This window comes from Meriones unguiculatus, chromosome 10 (genome assembly GCF_030254825.1).
Source record: "Meriones unguiculatus strain TT.TT164.6M chromosome 10, Bangor_MerUng_6.1, whole genome shotgun sequence".
NCBI lineage: Eukaryota > Metazoa > Chordata > Mammalia > Rodentia > Muridae > Meriones > Meriones unguiculatus.
The window spans coordinates 80,162,364-80,184,945 of NC_083358.1; positions in this window are offsets into that span (position 1 = coordinate 80,162,364).

The following is a 22,582-nucleotide window of genomic DNA, read 5'->3' on the forward strand; positions in this document are numbered from 1 at the left end:
TAGAGTTGGGGGAGTCATCTAACCCTTTGACACTAGACATTGAGCTACAGGATTGGGAGTCTGCCCTGCTGAATTGCATTGGGTCTTGCATTGGGTCAGTATGTTTACATTATGTCTCGATTCTTCTCTTTTGGAATTTTAATGTGTTTTCTGTGTCATTCTATGTTGCAAAGATGTAAACATGAAGAGATTGCCTTGGGTCTCAAAAAGAGACATTGGAACATTTAAACAGTGTTTTGCCTGTGAAAGACCATGGAGACTTTGAAGTTGTCCTAAACATGTTTTGCATTATGATATGGCCACGTTCTTATGGGGGTCAGAAAGTAGAACGCCATGGTTCAATAGACTATGTTCTTCATAGGGTCCTTTATTAGAACACTTGTTTTTAGTTGGAGGCGCTGTTTGGGGAAGTGTCAACTTGTTGGAGGGATTATATCACCAGAGGTATACATTGAGAACATTGAGAATCTTCTGGTTTTCTTTCTTTCTTTTTTTTTTTTTTCCTGCTATGTGCTGAAGTTCAAGATGTGAGCTCTCAGTTTCCTGATTCCGTTGCCATGCCTACTGCCGGCTGTCCTGCTTTCCCTTGCCATTGTTTATTCTAACCCTTTGGAACCATGTAAGCTCTCCTGTGAGTTGCCTTGGCCGTGGTATTTTATCACAGTAACAGAAAAGTTCCTAACACAGATTTTTAGTTTTATCTATTTTTTTTATTAATTACGGTTTATTCACTTTGTTTCCCAGCTGTAGCCCCCTCCCTCATCACCTCCCAATTTCACCCTCTTTCCCTCCCATGCCCCCCTACCCCAGTCAACTGTTAGGGGAGGTCCTCCTCTCCTTCCATTTGACCCTAGCCTATCAGGTCTCATCAGGAGTGGCTGCATTGTCTTCCTCGGTGGCCTGGTAAGGCTGCTCCCCTGCTCAGGATATTAATCCCTAATTTTTTTCCAAGTCACTAGAAATGATTGTTTTTTTTCTGCTTCATAGATTAATGAGGATGGCATTAGTGCATTTATAAAGGCCTGTTGTCTTAGGAAATTGTACATAAACACATGTGACAAAAATCTGTATGAATGCTTCAAAGTTCAGATACAATTTGAGTGAGCAGACAAGAACGGAAGTGTTTTCAGAGCCAGTGTCCAAAACTGTGGAAAGCAGTTTGTTTTTCCTCATGGACAAAAGAAACAGGTACCAGAGAAACCTCTAGCTTTTAGAAATAAATAAAATAACAGAATCCACTGAATGACATGAGCATAGCTTTTAGTTGGGGCTATCTGACTTAAAGTTGTGATTAAAAACAATGAACTCATCTTTCAATTTTTCTGCCTTCCTTTATTTAAGTGTCCTCAACTCTTGATTAGTTTTCAGAACAAAGAAACTTAAAAATATCTAGGAAATTAGCAGCTGCAGCACAAAGAAAGTAAGACAGAGCATTAGGGGCTGATCATAGGATGAATACTTTTTATCTTTTTAACTTCCTAAGAAGAATTTCTTGCCAAGACATAGACAATAGATACTTTTCATTAAAGTGTATTGTATTCTTCTAGTTGGTAAAAGGACAGTCCTGATTTTCTTCAGCAATCAGTGAAACTAACAAGAAAAAATTGTACAATGTAGTAAGTTGGATTTCACACTTAAACGACCTGTGATTTGAAATGATAATATGTAGTTGAGACAGCATTAAGATTTTTTTCTCACTTTTTTCTCTTTTGCTAGTCTTTTTATTTTTATGTTTTTACAATTTATTCACTTTGTATCCCAGTTGTAACCTTCTCCCTCATCTCCTCCAGGTCCCACCCTTCTTCCCCTAGAACCCCTCTGATAATCCACTGATAGTGGAAGTCCTCCTCCCCTAATATCTAGCCCTAGGTCAGGACTGCCTGGATTCTCTTTTTCTGCGCCCTAGTAAGGCCATTTCGCCAGGGAGAACGGTCTCTAGCATGAACATGGTTGAACAGGCAACCATGTTCATGCTAGAGACCGTTCCTGCTCCCCTCGCTAGGGAATCCCCATGGATTCCCTTGGGCTGGGCTGCCCTTGGGCTACGTCCGAGCAGGGTGTCTAGCTCCTCTCTAAACATGGTGGTTGCTAAACAAATGTCAAACTTTAAGCGAAGTCAGTATCTTAGTGAATATGTCCAGTGACAGAGTTAGCAACCCTCAGCCTTCCCTCAGGACGAGCCGCTTCAATGCTTTGGCTGCTAAGCAGAGATACAGGGCTTCTGTTCTCACTGCTTACTCCTTCTTACCCCTTCCTCTTCTCTCTCATCTTCCCTTCACCCCTTCATTTGCCCATATTTTCAAATGATTGCTTATTGAACAAAACCACCCTAGTGGTATTTTTCTTCTTTGACTTTTTTTTTTTTTCTATTTTTGGACACTGTTCTCAGTGGCTTTTAATATCATCACACCGCTAAAGGTTCATTTCAGGTTACTGCCCAAGGACACCTTCTGAAGGAGACCAGCTAAACGAGCTGGTGGGATTATAATCTGGAAGGCACTGGTACTATTGCAGAAGGCCACACAACAGGGGATAGCATCCTGCTTTCAGTAGTGTAAACCAAAGACAGAAATGGTTTGGAAAAGAAGAATTTGAAGGCACTTACTAATTTGTGGTTTTGAAGAATGAGAGTTATTAGAGGATAGTATCAGACATCCCCAATATAAAGAATGGGTGGTGGAAACATGGACTTTAGGGAAAAAAAACCCAGCAACTGTGAAGTCATTGAAGAGATGAAGTCATAGCAGTTAATGTTACAGAAAAGAGAACAAAATACAGTTTTAAAAGAGACATGTTACATAAATAGTAGATTGTACTATAGAGGTCCTCTGACTTCTTCCTTAGCTGTTTATATGAGAGCTTTAGAAAACTTGTGATACATACACTAGATCAAGCATGTTGGCTTGTTTGATACAAATTTTATCATTGATAAAGGAAAGTGAAGGTAAAAGTAAAGGCAGGAATGAGAGGTCACACCTCATGTGTCTCAGCCAATAAGTACTGTCTTTCAAGATAAAATGAGTTCTTTTCATTCAGTTATTGAATAGTTTGTGTGTGTGTGAGAGAGAGAGAGAGAGAGAGAGAATAAGGGGTAGAGACAGAGAAGGGAGAGTGAGTCTTTCTTTTTGTGTTTTGATTACAGTAATTAAAACAGCTGAGCCATTCACTGCTTCCTCTCTTGCCAGGAGAAAATCATTAATAAGCCTGGGCTACTCTGAGCAAACTTTAAGCACAGTAGCGTTATTAGCCACACTTGTGGACAATCAAAAAAATAAGGAGTTTGCTCAGTTTTCCAACATCAATAAATGACAGAGCCTGGCTTCAACTCTCCAGAATCCAAATTTTTAATTTCCAACAAGTACATTTTATTTCAGGAAAAGATACATGATATCATTTTAAAAATGTCACAACAGGAATTTGCTTTTGTGTTTTCTTTCTATGTGTTGCATGGAGTGTAGACTTCACTTAAATGAAAAGCACTGACATATTACAATGTCTTCAGTTAATGGGCGTAGACACTGGATCTCTCTGAAGGCCAGTGTGAAAAACATTTTCTCGAGTTGTAATAGTGTATAATGGAGGCAGCATAGCTCCTGTGTGTTTGCTCAGAGGTCTCCTTGAAATCAATCATTCATACTGTGTAGTGCTTACTGTTGAGTGATTTAGTACAGAAAACTAAGCATTTTCTCCATAATTCCTCTCTCTATTGATCTTAGATATGGATTGCACTTTACTTCTCTTTACGGCAAATTCTAGTCATTTGGGAACACTTAGAAAAATGGGATTCCCCAATAATTCCAGAGGTTCAGTTTCTAGTGGTCTGCATAAACCTTTTACAGTATGTCACATTCTAACAATAAGTTCTTGAGGAGATCATATTGTCGCATATTTCCAAACACTTGGTGCTTGGTAGGGATGAGTTAACGACGCTTGAGTTGATGACTAAATGACAAGTGGGTGGATTTTGGAAAACCTCTATGAGCATTTGGGACCTGAGTTTGACAACCATTGTTCCATGGGACACAGGTGACTTGAGGAAGTACCAAGGTACTGTGGAGGTTAAAAAAAAAAAAAAGAAAGACTTTATTTGTGGACCAAATGAATCTGTGAAAATAATTTCACTTGAAAATTGTAATATGCACAGCCTGACTACATTTTAAAAATATGACTGTTGCTAGTGCTTTCTACAATATTTTTTCTTTCCTCAAACTCTAAATGGGTTCTTGATTGCCCCAAGTATCATTCACAGTTGAGTGTCCAATTATATTTAATTGTATCACTTTTCACAGTTAAAATTTCTGCCATGACCAATTTTCTGTGTCCCTGGATAGGTTTATGAGTAATCTATTATTATTTTTTTTAATTTCAAATAACCCCTTGCTCAATTTGCTTCTTCTGTTTGTTTAAATGTGTGATTCTGACTACCAGTTGCTTTTACGCAGTTTAGCAAAATTGTTCAATTCACTTTAATTATAAATTTGCTCCGTTTTGCTTAGATCAATCACACTATAAGATTCAATGCTTTTTCTGCGATAACTTGCCATTATTTTTCATATGGCAAGTCATTTTTCCAGAGCAATCAAAAGACCTAAGATAGTTTATGGATAAAATGGATGCAAATAAAAGGTTTATTTGGTACAGAAAAGTGATGTAATTATCTTTTTTTGTGTGTTTTTGAAGAACATATGTTTTGTATGTACGAACAGAAAATATGAAAAGAAGTATTTTCCTTCAGTTCATATTTTAAATAATGGATTCATTGTTACTTTTATACAGTCAGTAAAATCAGCTTCTCTTGGTGAAATTACACTTTTCTCAACACAGGGACGAAACTCAGCTCAGTGTATTTTAACTGTGCACAGAAGTGGTTTTGCTTAGCAATGAAACCAAGCAAAGCACTAACATGAGATACCACTAAGTTTCCATCGTAATGATTCCAGTGTCCCCAATCTGAGAAGGAATATCCATCCCCGAACTTACAGAAAAGCAGTTTGAGCAGCTTGGGGTGAAGAGTTACAGTGGATGTACTTTTCTTTTCCTTTTTCTCAAGTATGTCAGTTTCATGGTAATTTATTTGTCACCAACTTTCTTAAGCATTTACTAACTCCTGCTAAATGTCCAGTACGATAGCTGCCCGTGGAAGACAGGGAAGTGAAAAGGGTTGGCGTATAAGGCTCCCGGGACACTTAATAGCTAGAAGGATCATGGTCATCAAACAAATTAATGCAGGTGGACATTTGCTGTTAGGGAAGTGTTGGAAGAACAACTGAATGTCACTTACAATGGTCACCACTACACCTCCTCCTCCTCCTCTTCCTCCTCCTCCTCCTCCTCCTCCTCCTCCTCCTCTTCCTCCTCCTCCTCCCTTGCTCTTTTCTTTCATTTTCTTTCTCTGCTTGCCCATATAACCTATTGGCATTGTTAACCTCATCCTCATGTTTTTTTTGGGGGGGGGGCTGGGGAAGAAGGAGAAGAATATAACAATGAAATAGAGAAGGAAAAGGCTGTTTTAAGTTCTACAACACAAGCAAGAAGAGAAAGGTGCTTTGTCATTATTTATTATGAAATTTAACTCTAAGCATTCCAAATAAAAACTTTTCTGTTTCCTAGAACACCTAAAGAGCACAACTTAGTACATCATAAAAACAAAACAAACCAGAAACTGGAAAAGACAAAGCAAAACCCCTTTCAAGAGACCACACCTTGCCCATGTCTGAAATAACATTTTCCTGAGTATGTTTTTTTTTTTAAATTTTCTGAGATAATTATATAATTACATCATTTCCCCTCTTGCCTTCCTGCTGTCCAAACGCTTCTTTGTATCTTGTTTTGTTTACTCCGTTTAAAAATAAGACTACGAATTTTAGGTGGTAAATTATGTTAATATTTCAATTATTCTCTGGTTTTTACTTTTTTTTTTCCTTTTCTTTAATGGGACCTTCAGACAAATATTGTGCTTCACAGGCCTTAAAATATTTAACCTGCAAATCCTTATTCAATTTTCTGTGCCCAGTAGGAAGGGATTTGTCACTAGAGAAGAGGGATTACTAAATGACAGTTTCAATTTTTACACTTCTCTTTGAGTTAGAGACATTGAATTTAGTGGGTTCAGTTTTAATCTGTTCTACAATAAGATGTCACTTCATAGCCCTTGGAAAATATACTTCTTAGGCTTGGGCTCCAAACATTAACCTTCCAATCTATCTTGCAGGACAGAAACAAACACCCTGCCTTGACTTGTCATATCACACATTGTTTTTTTCTACAACAGGTACCCGACCTTAATTCCTACCATATTTGTAAATCAAATGCTTTGCCTAGCATTTATCTTACCTGTTGCTTACCTGTTACTGTGTTCTATGAAGACAAAACCTTTAATATTTGCATTAAAATTATATTTACATAGCTTTTATATGAAAAGAAGAGTCATCTAAAGTTGATTTATCAGAAGCGAAAACTCCTTGACATTATGAATGTATGCAACTCCAGTGCCCTTTATGAGTGGATACAAATGTAGAGACAATGACACTTAGCAGCATCATACCACAGTGGAAGGCGTCAAGGCCGGCCATCCATGATGTAGATGGACACACAAAGCTCTGTGGCCTTCACTGAGTATAAGCTCTGCAAAGCAAAGCAAGGAATCACAGGAATCATATTTTACTCAACTAGCGTCTTATTTTCATTTTGTCTGCGATTTTCTTGATATCTAAATGTCTTTCCCCTACAGGATTAATCTCTATGGAGTTGAATTAAGAGTCTAAAACGTTCTTTGTCATTGTTGTTAGTTATTGGAACTGTCTGTTCAAGAAATTGTTATCAGTTTGCTTTTAAAGGGTAAATGATGTTTGAAAGAGGGTGACAGGCAGAAAATTAAGAGTAAAATGATTATAAAATTGAAAAGAAAATGTAATTTAAGAATTGTATTATTTTATTTAGCCAATTAGCCTGAAACGAGGTTTAAACCTGTGCTCTTAGAAATACCAAATCTGTGTATACACCAAAACAAATGTTAGCAAGATGTTGTATATGACGTATGTGTACATACTTCAAAAACTGTGCTTGGAGAGGACAAAGGAGTATGGACTAGATTTGATTAAATACCTTATTTGGATGCATGAAATCCTCAAACAACAATATTTTTTTTAAAAAACTATGTACTTTAGAAAAATAAACAGAAGATCCTTAGAGATCACCCTTCCCCAATGACCTCATTTACAGCAAACGAATATTGTACAGCAACCACACGTCTCCTCCCAGATATGCTTGCTCTAAATGCACAGACAAAGGATACCCATAGATTAAATTTGCGCTGTCAAGTCCAAGAAAACCATGAATTTACTATACCAGTAACTCGTGCAGCAACAAAGGGAACCCAAAAATATCTGTACATTTAAATGATGTCTTCAAAATTATTAGAAATCACTTAGGAACTGGATGTAATCATCAAAACACCTCAATTCCATACATTTAAGTAAAATTTTCTTCTGTTTTGCATATAGTACCTTTGTACATCTATTGGAAGAGTTGGTATGTGTTTATTTTTCAGTGTGCACATTTCCATATAGCTACAAGTAAGGCAATCCATTTTAAGCAGAATTCTTTTAGCCACTATTCGTAACACTTATTTTTTTTTCTTACTTTGGTGCATCAGTGAAATGTTACTTCTGTCAAACTCTTTGAAGTCAAAGTCACCATTAAAAGAACATGTTTTTCTTGCTTGCTTACTGCTGTCATTTTTCCCTGAAAGTTTTGATTCAATAATCTCTGAACGTCTCCATAAATCCTAAGGCAATCTTGAAGATATGATTACAAGTTCTGTTTGTATCCTCTAAAAAACATTAAGGAGAAACTTTGGGGCCTGTGTCTTATAACTTGGAGCTGCCTTCCTGAGAGTATAGACAGGAGTGGATGGGGCTCCTTAAAGGCTCGCTCCTATCACCTTCACAAAACTAGATGTGAAGCCTGCAAAGAAGAGAGCCAGTTCAGCCAGATAAAGAGGATGTGTACAGAGGACATGAGAAATGGGAATTGCACAGAGCTCATACACCCCTGGTGAATTCTGGATCTGTAGTGTTATTTTGAAGGAGTAAAAGGAATTCGTGTGCATACACATATATTTATGTGTGTCGGGGGTGGTGCATACATGAAATGAAGTCTGAGGAAAAACTCTCCTGTGATTATTCTTCATGAGATGTCTACCTTTATTCTGAGACAACGTATCTCACAAGATCTGGGGGTCAGAGGTTTGCCCAGCCTTGCAGCTGCAGAGATTCACCTAATTCTATCCCCTCAACTTCAGGATTATGATTTTTTTTTTAAACATGGGTTGCAGGGATTGAGTTCACATTCTCATGTAACAAGGAAAGTGCTTTTCTTACTGAACTATTTCCATGGTTCCAGGGATACTTTTTTTAAAGAATGGAACTTCACAAGGGCATATTGAGATAATGTTCCTACCTATCACAGATTTAACTTCGGCAAAATACATTCTTTTTTTTTTAATTTTATTTTTCTCATTAGTTACATTTTGTTAATTCTGTATCCCAGCTGTGTTCCTCATTCCCTCCCCAATCCTACCCTCCCTCCCTCATCTCCTCCCTTCCCCTTTCCAAGTCCACTGATGGGGGAGGACCTCCTCCCCTTTCATATGACTCCCTTTTGTCAGGTATTTTCAGGACTGGCTGCAAAGTCCTCCTCTGTGGCCTAACAGTACTGCTCATCCCTTGGGAGGTGGGGAGGTCAAAGAACCAGTCATTGAGTTCCTGTTAGAAATAGTCCTTGTTCCCCTTACTATGGGAAACCAATTGATTACTGAGCTATCACAGGTCACATCCGAGTAGAGGTTCTAGGTTTTATCCTCTCATGGCCTTTGGTTGAGTGTCCATCTCAGAAAAGACCCTGTGCTCAGATATGTTTGGTCCTTGTGGAGCTCCTATCCTTTCCACATCAAACTCCCCTTCTTTCATATGATTCCCTGCATTCTGCTGAAGATTTGGTTATGAGTCTTAGTATCTACTTTGGAGCACTTCTAGGTAGAGTCTTTCAGATGTTTTCTGCGGTAGACTCCTGTCATACGTTCAATGCATATCCCATTTGTCTTTCTAAATGAGGATAGATCATCATACCCCGTGTCCACTTTCTTGATTATCTTCTTTAGGTGTATAGATTTCATTACGTTTATCCTATCTTTTAGGTCTATATAAGCGAGTATATTCCATGTTTGTCTTTCTCCTTCTGGGATACTTCACTCTTGAGCCATATTTTTTTTTTTTTTCTCTAGTGTAACCTCCATTCTCCATTAATGACATTAATGAGGGAGTTGACTCTCTCCTTCCACCATGTGGGGCCTGGGAAGTAAAGTCAGGCCTTCAGTGTTGGTTCCAAGCACCTTTACCTGACGAATGCTGGCCTTCTGCTGATGACTTCTAATTACTTTACACTGCATGTTCTATCAACTATTAGTTTCAAACTGTGCTGTTATGAAACCCCTGCATGAAGGAATTCATACATTTATGTTGGACATGGTTAAACATCACTAGTCACATGATTTAAAAAAATATAAAAACTAGTAAAGTATGTCTATATAGACAAATTTCTTCTTAACTCATTAATTCCATTTTATAAATGATGGGCATGTGCTTATGTAGTTCTTTTTTTTTTTTTTTTTTACCTTAGGAAGTGTTTTAGGGAATGGATGCACCTTTCATTAGTCATCAGGCAGCGTTTTCATAGAGTAGGATAGGGTATGATAAGAGGTTGGCACCAAGCCTTTGCCCTTTTCAAAGGTCGTATGCACATGGAAACTCCATGATTTTTAAGTGATGCTACTTGTGTATAGAGTGAAAATATTTGTGTAGGAGCATGAACAAAAGAACCATTTGGTAAACAGAAGGACTGACTGGGGCAGAGATTGATTAGCTAGTCTCCTAGCTATTTCTGTCTCCTGGACCAATTAAATTAGTGGCCTGAGTCCTGACCAACAAAAGTAATGTAAGTGATCTGAGTTGAAGTAGGAAGCATAAAGCCATTCCCACAGTCTCTTCACTTCTTTAAAAAAGACTGCTTTAAGAAGGAAGAGGAGAGAAGATACGTAAGATGTAAGAATTCTAGTGTGTACTAGATACTGCATATGATCACATGAGGCCCGCTGTAGGAAATGCTATCACCAAATGACTCACAGTGAGGTGAGGTATTGTGCAAATACCTGGATACTTATTTTTCCTTTTCTTGTCTTTCATTCTATTTTTTTTTTCTCACAAACCACAGAAAACCTGGAGGATTCTTACTTTTGTTTTAATGATTAGTCTACTTTCTCAATACAGGGGTGAAAATACCAGGAAGTGAATGCAGTAATTAAGTCTCAGCCAGACAGGAATCCAGAGTGGGCTTACGGCTCCCAGAAACACAGCCTACTGCTCTTGCACCAAGCTTCCTGTGACTGAGCTCCTCTTTCCATTAAACATCATATCCAGGTTTCTTTCCTTTTAACCCCAAGCGGTTCGAAGCTGACCATCTTTCCATCCTAGATGAATTCATAAGCTGTGTTCAGGGAAAAGAGCCATCCTGACAATGTGGATGGTATTTCCCTAACAACAGTTTACATGTCAGTAGTCAGGGCTACCCTTCTCCACTGATCCCTTCTTGTTCTTGTTGTTTATCAGTTATTGCTGTTTTTAATGTACAGTGCTTTTATACAAAACCCCTCACAGTTGGGAGAGTAAAATATAAATAAATAAGTATGTAAATGATAAATAGATTAAGGATGCTATTTTTTTTACTCTTTTAATATTAGCAGTGACATTTATTTCTCCACATGCCTTTGACATCATTCAGAGTCTTCAAACTCTTCAAAGGATTCTAATCATAGTTCAGTGATCTCATTTACACCTTTTCCCTATATTGTGAGATATAATTATCCTCTCACCATGAGAATATAATTCATTTCCAACAGTCTGGGCATTCTTTTACAATCTCCTTTCTCATATTTTTTTTTATTTCCTTAGCATTTGGGCCATCTTCCTCCTTGAAAAGGAGGGGAGAAACGTGACGACCAACAAAATGTGCCCATGTCCATCCAAATGGGACTAAACAGGCTGCTAAAACATGTCTATGTGGTTTATCTTCTTTCTTTGAGTTTAACAGAGCAGGAGGGGAGGGGCATTGTTGTTCAGGGCAACATTTTAGGGCATCACGTATTAGAAACTTTGATACACGACTTTAAATTTATTCTTATGTGATGCTTTCTTATTGATCTTAAAGCATTTTTTTTTAACACATTTGTATTTGAATTTTAAGTGGTAGGCTAATCAGAGCATACTATGTCATTCTTCAGGGATTCTTTGGACATTTTCTATCTTTCTCAATGGGATCATTTATAATTGAAAAGATAAAGATCACATTTCTGAAACTCCCTAAGCTACCTTCTATGGCAGAATTTCATATCATGAAATCAATATCATATCTTTCCTAAATGTTTGGGTTCCTGCCTTCAAGGATACACGTCTTCATCTCTCGGTTATTATAAACTCTAAAATGAAATGTTTTCTTTCTCCTTGGATCACTTTAGCAATAAGAAGGAGTAGTGCTCTGTGAGGAGGCCCAGCTCACATCAAAAGGAGTGATGGACTGGCACATTGTGAGTTTTGTTCTCAGATTTTCTACCTTAGAAACATGATTTTTAATATATGCAGGCTCACTAGTCTACAGCAAAGATAGCCGGAAGCATGGGAAAATAAAACAGAAACCAAGAATAACAACTTACGAATTCACGGCTCACAGAAAAATATCAACCAAGATGCCTTGCACCAATCAGCCCAATGTTAATGAAAAGTCAAATTGTAATGTGAAATCTTGAAGGTATGTGAGTGAAAATCAATTAGATTTTAGTCATTAGGATCATTTCTCTGTGACGAGCTTGTGCACAGCCTCACCAAGAAGTAAATGTGGGATGATTTTTGCCTTGGCTTCTAGCAACACCCGTGTCTGTAGCAAGCCAGGGAAAGAGTATCAGGAGAAACGAGGTCAGCTGACACATTTGCATAGGACATTAAGCCTCCAGATCTGGAAGACACTAGCTACTGTTGATTAAGTCATCCAGTATGTGGCATGTATTATGCCCTAATTACCACTCTAATACAAAGGTCATATTGAGATTGTATTTTAACAAAATTCACTCTGAATTTAATTTTAAGGCTGGGTTGGATTGGTGTGGGGAGAAAGATGTGTGAAAACTGGATGTGTGTAGATGTGTGCAGCCTATTGCTACAATACAAAAATAAGATTGAAATAAGTAGATATTGGAGAAGCGAGATTAGAGACTTTAAAGGAGTCAGAGGGAACTCTCCATTACAGATTATCAGAAATAAGAGACCAGGCAAAGGGAAACACCGTAGACTGTTTCCTAATTCTTGCTCTGTTGACTAGGGTAAGCTAGTCACCCAGCTGAGGAATGGAGCGAAACAGATCTGGAGGAATGACAATGAGCTTCCATAGGGTAATCCGATTGCAGTTTTCAAGGTGTACTGGATCCAAATATTTGAGATTTAACAAAATTATAGTAAGTTCATGTATATTGAGGACTCTATGGCCATGTAAAACGAACTCCTTGGTTACCTAATTCTGTAAGCTTAACTCCCATTACTCTTTGCCATCTGTTCTTCAGTCACACTGGTCTTCCTTGTTGTTTATGGAAGTGCTGAGAATGCCCTGATCATATTTTCCCTTGATCTCCTTTCTTCCTGAAATGTTTTTATTCTTCCTACTGTGTTTCCTGTGAATTTCTTCTTGCTTTACTTTTTATTTAAGGCAGACAGATTTGCTTTGTATCACATGTTGCATTCTTTATCCTTCCTCCTCATCCACATCCCTCTCCCCCTTTGAGTTCTTCACATTGCTAAAAGATAAAATCCCTGGTACCTCCCAGGAGGCACAGAACATTTAAGAAGTTTAAACTGGTCATTACTGCATAGCTTGGATGGCAAGCTACCTGGTCTGGACAGAGATGACCTCTTTCAGAAGCATGCTTTTGGAATGAAGAACTTTATATCTATATACAAGCCCTACTTTCTTTCTTTCTTTCTTTCTTTCTTTCTTTCTTTCTTTCTTTCTTTCTTTCTTTCTTTCTTACAATTTATTCACTATGTATCCCAACTGTAGCCCCCTCCTTCATCTCCTTCCAGTCCTACCCACCCTCCCTTTTCTCCCCCTACGTCCCTTCCCTAGTCCAGTAATAGGGGAGGACCTCCTCCCCTTCTATTTGACCCTAGACTATCAGGTCTCATCAGGACTGGCTGCATCATCTTCCTCTGTGGCATGGCAAGCCTGCACATCCCAGGAGGAGGTGATCAAAGAGCCAGCCACTGAATTCATGTCAGAAACAGCTCCCCCCCTTACTAGGGAACTCACTTGGAAACTGAGCAGCCTATGGGCTTCCTCTGAACAGAGGGTCTAGGCCCTCTCCATGCATGTTCCTTGGTTGGAGTATCGGTCTCTGCAGGTTGCCCTGGGCTCGGGTTTTTTGCCTCTGTTGGTCTCCTTGTGGAGCTCCTGTCCCCTCCATCTCTATCTTCCCTTTATTCCATAAGGTTCCCTGCAATGAACCCAAAGTTTAGCCCTGAGTCTCAACATCTCCTTTGATACCCGGATGGGTAGAATCTTTCAGAGGCCTCCCCTGTGGAAAACTCCTGTCCTGAAATATAGTTTCAATTCACATTTGTGTTGCTTTTATTAAAGGGACACTTTTTCTTTTACGTTCCTCAGTGTTCTCTTCATAGTGACATCTCTGTCCTGGTACGTTTTTGTGGTCTGGGAACCTTCCTGTCTCCTGCATTTTATTCCCTTGATAATTTCCCCTTCCCTGATCTTATCTGTAGGAGTCACTTTTCATGCAGAACATTCCCTGGTTCTTTGTGGACATTCCACAATAGCCTTCCAGTTAAATCATCAAGCCTGAATTTGAATTAAATCTCCATAAAAATCTATCTTCTATGTCCAATTATTAATATTTATTGAGGATCTTTCTTTTTCTTCTGAGCTAGTCTTCTCAGACCAGTTCTAAGGCAAGTTTATGTCTGTCTTCATAATCTTAGTAAGGTACACACAGGCAGTGATAGCTGGGCATAGAAATTCCAAAATCTTGTCTTTTCCACACAATGACTAGTTTACTCCCTAAACGTGTTATGCATCCCAGGAGGAACCAGAGTTTCTATCTCTCAGCAATTTGAAGTTCCCATCTTTTAAAGTAAGATTGATTTTATTTGTTTGGCATGTTCATCCTCTTCCTGTGAGTTCTATAATGTAGTCAGATCACTGCCTCAGAAAATATTCACTGCATTTCCCCTGATACCACATATCATTTATTCATTCTTATTTCTATTAAGTCTTTAAAAGTCTTTTTTTCTTTATCTGCTGGTATACTCATTGCCTAGCATATATGGGGCCATAAATTCAATCCCCAGTACTAGATTAGAAAGACAGAGAGTCAGAGAGACACATATGCACACAGAGAGACAGACAAACCGACAAAGTCACAGAGAGAGAATATTTGATAAAGTTACTGGTCATATCTACATTGAACTTTATACTTTTCATTAAAATATTATATCTTCGTAAAAGTCTATGGTGGCATATGCGTATAATCCTAGTGGTTGGATAATGGAGACAGAAATACCAGGAGGTAAAGAATATTCCTAGAGACAAAGAACGTTCATGGCAGTCTGAGCTAAATGGGACCTTTTTTAATATATAAGTTGAAAGAATTCTGAAGAATCATACATACTTTCAAATTATTATTACTATAATGTCATTTGGCAGCAGTTCTTGTTTATCTTTTAAAATTCTACATAATTTTTATAACTTTTATTATACATGCTTCAGTGATTCTCAAAATAAATAACATTTTATTGAGCCCAGAACATAGTCTATTTATCCCTAATTTTATTTTTTTTTCCCTGAATCAACTTCTTTCAGGTACACTTATCAAGAAATCTCATGTCCCTCATGTGCTAATTTACTGTGGAATGTTTCCCTGTAGCAATTCTCTTTCACAATATTATTTCTATTTCTATTGTAATAGTTACTGTGAGAGCTCCTCCCTCATTATCCTACGTTTCATATTAGTGAGTCACACTCTACTAACAGTAAATGTTCAATAATAGTTTTGATTGACTGAATAAAAAGTAGTAAGTTTGTAAGAAGATAAACATGAATCACTTCAAGTACCTTACTTTAACTTTCTTTTGCAAAAGGCTAATGTCAAATTTTATGTTAACAAAATAAGTAACATTATGACATTATGGGCTGAAATTACTAATACAACAACGGTGCCCACCTTTATATTCAAATGAATGACCAGAACAAATCAGCCTAAATAACAAATTGTAAGTTTGCGGTGTGCTAGTGCCATTTGACAATGAATTCTAGCAATGTAAATTGATGCTGTGGGCAGATTTCTCATTAATTGTGATTTGCCAGGGCGTTGGGTTAAATGCTTAAATAACAGGATAGCAAAAGTCTTACTGGCAACTTAATTCCTGCTTTCCAGGCTCCTGAAGACAGAGTATTTCTCTCTGTCTTTCCTGTAAAGGTCCATCAAAACATCATTATTCTGCATGTACAATGGTGCCGTTTCTCTATTTCTGTATGGGGAAAGTTGCAGCTGGAACTTGGTGATGAAGTGCCACTGATTGATCCTAACAGACTCACTCTTCTTACCTTCCTTAAAACAAAGATTGTGCTTTTAATCAGCCTTCCGTATGCTTCCTTTGCTCTCTTCATTATGCAACGAGGTCAGCTACTAATACTCAATATGACTAATTAAAAAGAGAACTCCAAGGTAAAGTGTGCATAGGCACTTTGGTAATTGCAGTGATAGCCATAAGCAATAATGGCAATTAATGAGACCTGTAATAGCTTTGTAAATAGTCATTTGCCCACTCATAGGAAGTGAACAACAATTCACACTGAGTGAGGAGATCAAACCACATGATTCATTTGAGCATTATTTTTCTTCCTTGCATGGCCAATTTTTATTGTTTTTCCTGCTGCAGAAATCCTTGACTTGGGAACATGATCCAAGTAACAATATAATGCTCCAGTATATGAGACAAACAGCATATTCTTTGCATGGATGTTTGATTGCAAAGGGTCATTTAGACTAACTTAAGCATCTTAGATGATTAGAAGGAAGGCCAGATGTAAATGAAGAGAAAATGATGAAGAGACATTAGAAATTTACAGATAGTGGGAATTTCACAGAGGAGCACATGAGAAAACTAAGACCAAATAAGTAAAGAAATATAGATGTCTTGACTTGTGTCAGAGCTGAAGCAAGGACAAAACCCTTAAGTTGGTGCCACAGATACCACGGTGTGGAGATCTGGGGACTTTAAGTATTGTAGCTTGGACTCAGTTGCAAATGCTTCTTGGCAACTTCACAGTACCATTTAGTAGCTAAACTGATTGTAAAAGGCAAATTACTTAGACAGAACATGAAAACATACAAGTAATGCAAATAGTCAGAAGTACATTAAGATCGATAGCAAAGGGCAGAATTGAGACAGTTAGACCCGTTTACACAGCCACTCTCCTAATTTTGCACTGACTTAAAAGAATTGAAGCAAACAAAATACAGGCAACCCTGGATCTGACTTTGCTATCTGGAAAATAAGCCTTTCATTCTTAATGTATGTTAAATCTTCAGTACCATTCCACTATTTAAAGAACAGAAACATACTTCCTTAACAATGGCTTCCTGACTCCTTACATGTTTAAAATTGGCAGCTTCCTCCACATGGAGAGTTTATGAAATCTAGTTGGACATTTTTGTTTATTTTTAAAATCTGGGATAGTAAGTATAAATTCATTTTTTTTGCAAGTGACTAGTTATTAATTCTTATATTTTAGAAAAGCATAATTTCCGTATGAATATCTTTTCTGATTTTCATTTTTTCCTGATTTTCTCCTTTTCAGCAGCCATGTTTGATTGCCATGGTGTATTTGCCAGTTTTATGAGATAAATATAAAAATTTATCACTGTTTTGAGTTCCATGAGATCCATAATTTTTTAAATAAAATTTTAAGTTATTCTTTCTTTGCATGTACTAGGCATTTTATCTGAATGAATAAGTGACTATGAGCTGAAATGAATCGAGAAATCATCTTCGAGAACATTAAAATACAGCACATTAGGAGAGATCTGGCTACTTACAACTCCGACATGCCTTTGTGTCTTCCTCCTTGCTCTGTCTTCAGCACCTGTCTGTTTACTTGTAAGATGTGTTTAGTGGTTGAATGAATACGCATTTCTTAGTTTGGTGGAGCAAATGTGGCTGTTTACTACATTTAAAACAGTGAAATGGCTAAACTTACAAGCCAGTAAAGAACTGCTCGGTGGGCGGTTTGTATATAAACGATCCAATTTGCCAACAACTTTCCATGTTGGTGGAAAGGGATGAGCACCAATTTGCTTCAAAATTGTGCAGGAGTGAAGTCTCAGCTGCCTGCAAAACGCTTGTTAACATAAGGGCAGAAGAGTGAATGAGGATTGCAGAGTCCATTCAGATTTCTCTCATACCAATGGTTCTCAATGTCCCTAATGCTGCTCGTCCTTAATACAGCAGCATGTTCCTCATGTTTTAGTGACCTCCAACTTCATAACTGTAATTTCGCTACTGTTATGAATCATAATGTAAATATTCGACATGCAGGTGGTTTTACATGACATTTCTGAAAGGGTCCTTTGACACCCCCAAATGGGTCGTGACCTCAGCTGGAGAACCAATGCTTTACACGTTCTTATTAAAAATCTCAAGAATTCTTTAAGAATTGAAAGTGAGATGGTTGGATATCTATATGCAAATAATGAATTTGGATCACCTTTATTATGCTTTGCACAACACATACTCTATCAGGGAAATCTGTGGTAAGGATCCAATGACAACGTTTTTAGTTCATAGAGGAATAAACATTAGTGATCTCTGGTGCATCAGTAATGTTTATGAGAGAACAACACAAGTGGCAACGTAATAAATAAATAAAACTGGATTTCATTCAAATAAAAAAACACATTCTTTCCAGGGTCAGTACCAAGGCAGAGAGAAAACAAGCCACGTGTGTGAAAATATTTACAAAGTATACATCTGATGTGGTGCCACATTCAGGAGACCCCAAAAGACCACCAGGAGTTGAGTCCATTGCAAAACACATGAGGATCTTTTTATTACAAGCTACAGCTAGGGCTCACACACCCACACCACCAATAGCAGTTGAGAGCAAAAAAACCCAGGTTAGGTGGTGGATTTAAAGATTCTGGTCCCTTCCAGCAGCACCCAAAGCAGGGAAATTCCTGCCTGTCTATTGGTTGAAATCCAAAGGGGATGTTGCATTTTGAACTGATTGGGTCTAGGAAGGCCCCAAACCATTAATGGTCTGGCTTCCCTTGTTTGGCTGTCCTAAGGGAGAGTGGCTGGTTTCTAGCAACTGTATCTCTAATGGGCAAGAAAAGAATCCAGTAAGGCTGATTCCTCCCCACATGTGGCTGGACATGTCTCCACTTGTCTGGCCTTTGTTTAGGCTTGTGTTTTAAACTTTAATCCAATAACCCCAAAACACTAAGTTTTAATTCTTTAGTTTCTCACTGACAGAAGACTCAAATCCAGAATATATTAATCATTTGTACAATTCAATAAAAAAGCAAATTATTAAATTAAATGTATAAAGCAGGGACTGGGGAGATGGCTCAATTGGTATAGTGGCAGCATGTGCATTTGAATTAGAATCCTTCACAGTGGCTGCATCAGCTTCCTTGTTATTCCAGGCACTGGTGGCAGACATAGGGTGCCAAGTCCAACTCCCCAAAATGTCAGTCTGAGCTCAGCTCTCGGTGGAATCTGACCAGTAAATACCCAACAGTCCTCAGAAACTTTGTAAGTGGTTTCTTTGCCAGGAAAAAATGCCATTAACTTCTTATTCTTTCCTGCAGCCCCTCAACTCCAGAAAGGGCATTTAGTTCTCTGTTAACTCAAACAAACAAACTTCCAACAGACCACAGCCACAATGCTAGTTCCCAGGCTGTTCCAGCTTACCTGCCTTCCCAGAGGCTTCTGCCTCCAGAGGCCTGCAATTGCCGGTCTGCTCCTTTCCCCTCCTTTTCTCTCTGTTCCTTTGTCTGTTTCTGAGAGGTAGCTGTGGCATATTCCCACCAGATGTCTCTGATCTACAATAAAAAAAAACCTTCCCATTAAACTGTGAATCAGTCATTTCAGTGGTTTCTTTACTAAGTCCCTCAAATATATAAGGGATCTTCAGTCTAACCATATAGGTGACCACTGAGTTCATATGAGAAACTTTTTCTAAATGAAAAAGGTAGAAAACAACTTTGAAGGACTCGAGACATCAACTTTTGGCTTCCACATCAGTACACACATACATGAATGTGCACCCTACACATATGTACAGTTACATACATGAGCATGCAAATTATGTGTGTGCTGTACAGACATACACACCAAAAATAATGAGAAAGACAGACACGGCTCCACATGTAAATGTACCCAGGCACACACATGAATAAGTACATAGATATGCATACCACACACACATGCACACACACGGGCACACAAACGGGCAGAAAATTTGAATAGACTGTACAAAAATCAAGTGAGTAAATGACAGAATAATGAATGCCCTTATTCATTAGAGGAAGTTAATGTCAAGAACAAAATGAGATTGTGAATCATATTAACTATGATCAAAATAAACGTAACAGTCAATATCTGGAGAGATGACTCAGCTGTCCTCTTGCAGAGGACACAGGTTTGAATCCCAGCACCCACATGGTGGCTCATAGTCATCTGTAATTCCAATTCCAGGGAAACCCACCACCCTCTACTCACTTCTGCAGACACCGGATATGAATGTGCACATGCATACATGTAGGAAAAACATTATTTGTTACTTCCTAAAACCGTATAGAACTAACAATGAATATTCTGTGGTTTTATACAGACTATTATTTAAATCCTAGAATTTACACATATAGACTAAATCTTTCATTCTTTTTGCTCAATAATATTTATAGTTACTATTGATAAAATGGATAAAATGAGCCTCACCCAGCAATAATAACCTAACCTAAGTGAGTGATAATCACAGGATTTTAGTAAACAATTGAATCATGAAATGGTCTACATATATATCCATGAAAATATATGTAATCTAGGTATGCAAATATCTGATAGGGCTCATAATTCCACTGTCAGCAAGGTAAGCTTTGCCAAAACTAGATTGAAAATTTCATGGTGCTTTTGTTCTTCCTTAATTAATATAATTATGTTTTTGTTTCTCTCAGTCGATTAATATTAATTGAATTAATCAATATCTAATGATAAAGCATCTCTCACTAAAATTAAAGGTCAAACAGAAAGCCTCTTGGCAGGTTGTTGGTTTTTTTTCCCTAACCTGCTAAGTGTCTGAGAGTACATGAAGTATGGTACGTGTGAACGCCGGAGTCATGTGCTCTGTGCCCAGCCACCAAAGTCTCTTCCCAGAAGTACGCTTACTACAGTATATTTTTGTGAATCCTGTGTGTGTGTGCATGTATGTGTACATGTGCGGTGAGCACATATGTCGTGTATGCTTCCCAAGTGCTACAGTTACAGGTGTACATCAGAGATAGTTTTATTTGTATTTCTTATAAGCATATAAGGTCGTTACAATTAAGAAAATATAAGATTAGGGGTTTTTTAAAATTGCATTTTGGGCTACTGACTAGTAATAATTATATTGCTAAAATGTACTTGTAGTTTGCTATTATAAGGTAAAGTTAATACATTCTTTTAAAGTTTTATTTTTCTTTTCAAATTCTTTCTGTGGTGAGTGTGTGCCTGTGTGTGTGAGAGAGGGAGCAGAGGAAAAAAGAGAGGGGGAAGAGGGAAAGAGAAATAGAGATATATAGAGAGATAGAGCACTTTTGAGTATGGCCGTGTCCTTGTGAGGTTCTGCAGAGGTCAGAAAATGGTATTGCATATTCTGGAAGCTACAGATAAAGGCAGCTGTAAGCTGTCTTTCTGATATGGGTCCAAGAACAAACCTCAGGTTGTCTATAAGAGCAGTGCATGCTCCTAACCACTGAGACATATCTATCTAGCCCCATTATGACAAAGACTTAATTTTCTAGTTGTTATTTTTATTTTATTTTGCTATTAAAGAGATAACCCAGGGTCTCATACATTTTAAGCAACTCATGGAGTCATACTCCTAACCTAGGTAAATATCTTTACATTTTTTTCTCCATGGAGGGAGAATTATTTAGGATTATTGATAAAAATTATTGCTCTAATTCTGCTTTGGTTTATTTTATATATTTAAATGCTATAGTTTCTTAAAATTTAACGAAGTTTTATTTAGAAATATATCTCTATTACTAAATCAAACTAGAATGATACTGCATTCTTTAGGGTTTTAAAAGATTTTTTTTCTTTTGCATATGCTCAGTCATTCACTAGGGTTTGTTGATTTATTTTCTTTTAAAAATTTTATTGCTATTTTTAACTGTGCATATTCAAATGTGCACATGTGTATGTGTCTGTGTGTGTAGAGTGTTGGTATGTGCATGTGATCCTTTCCTAGTCTGTAAGCTGTCATTTTGTTCTGATGGCAGTGTCCTTTGCTTTACAGAGCTTTTCTGTTTTATGAGGTCCCATTTATTGATTGATTGTTGATCTCCGAGCAAGTGCAGTTGGTGTTCTGTTCAGGAAGTTGTCTCCTGTGCCAATGAGTTCAAGGCTTTTCCCTTGTTTTTCTTCTAACAGGTTTAGTGTGTCTGGTTTTATGTTGAAGTCTTCGATCTGCTTGGATTTTAGTTTTGTGCAGAGTGATAACTATAGATCTATTTGCATTTTTCTGCATGTAAACATCCAGTTAGACCAGCTCCAGAAGATGCTGTCTTTTTTCCATTGAATGGTGTTGGCTCCTTTGTCAAAAATCAAGTATCTGTAAGTGTGTGGGTTAATTTCTAGGTCTTCTATTCGAGTCCATTGATCCACCATTCTGTTTCTATGCCAGTACCATGCAGTTTTTATTACTATTGCTCTGTAGTACAGCTTAAGATCAGCGATGGAAATACCTCCAGATGATCTGTTGTTGTTCAGGATTAGTTTAGCAATTCTGGGTTTTTGTTTTTCCATATGAAATTGAGAATTGTTCTTTCAAGTTCTGTAAAGAATTGTGTTAGTATTTTGATGGGAATTGCATTGAAACTGTAGATTGCTTTTGGCAGGATGACCATTTTCATTAAGTTAATCCTACTGATCCATGAGCATGGGAGATCTTTCCATCTTCTGGTATCTTCTTCAATTTCTTTGTTCAGAGACTTGAAATCTTTTTCAAACAGATCTTTCACTTGCTTGGTTAGAGTCATACCAAAGTACTTTCTGTTATTAGTGGCTATTGTGAAGGATGTAGTTTCCCTATATTCTTTCTCATCCCTTTTGTCTTTGGTATACAGGAGGGCTTCTGATATTTTTGAGTTAATTTTGTATCCAGCCACTTTGCTGAAGGTTTTGGGGTTATATATCTATTT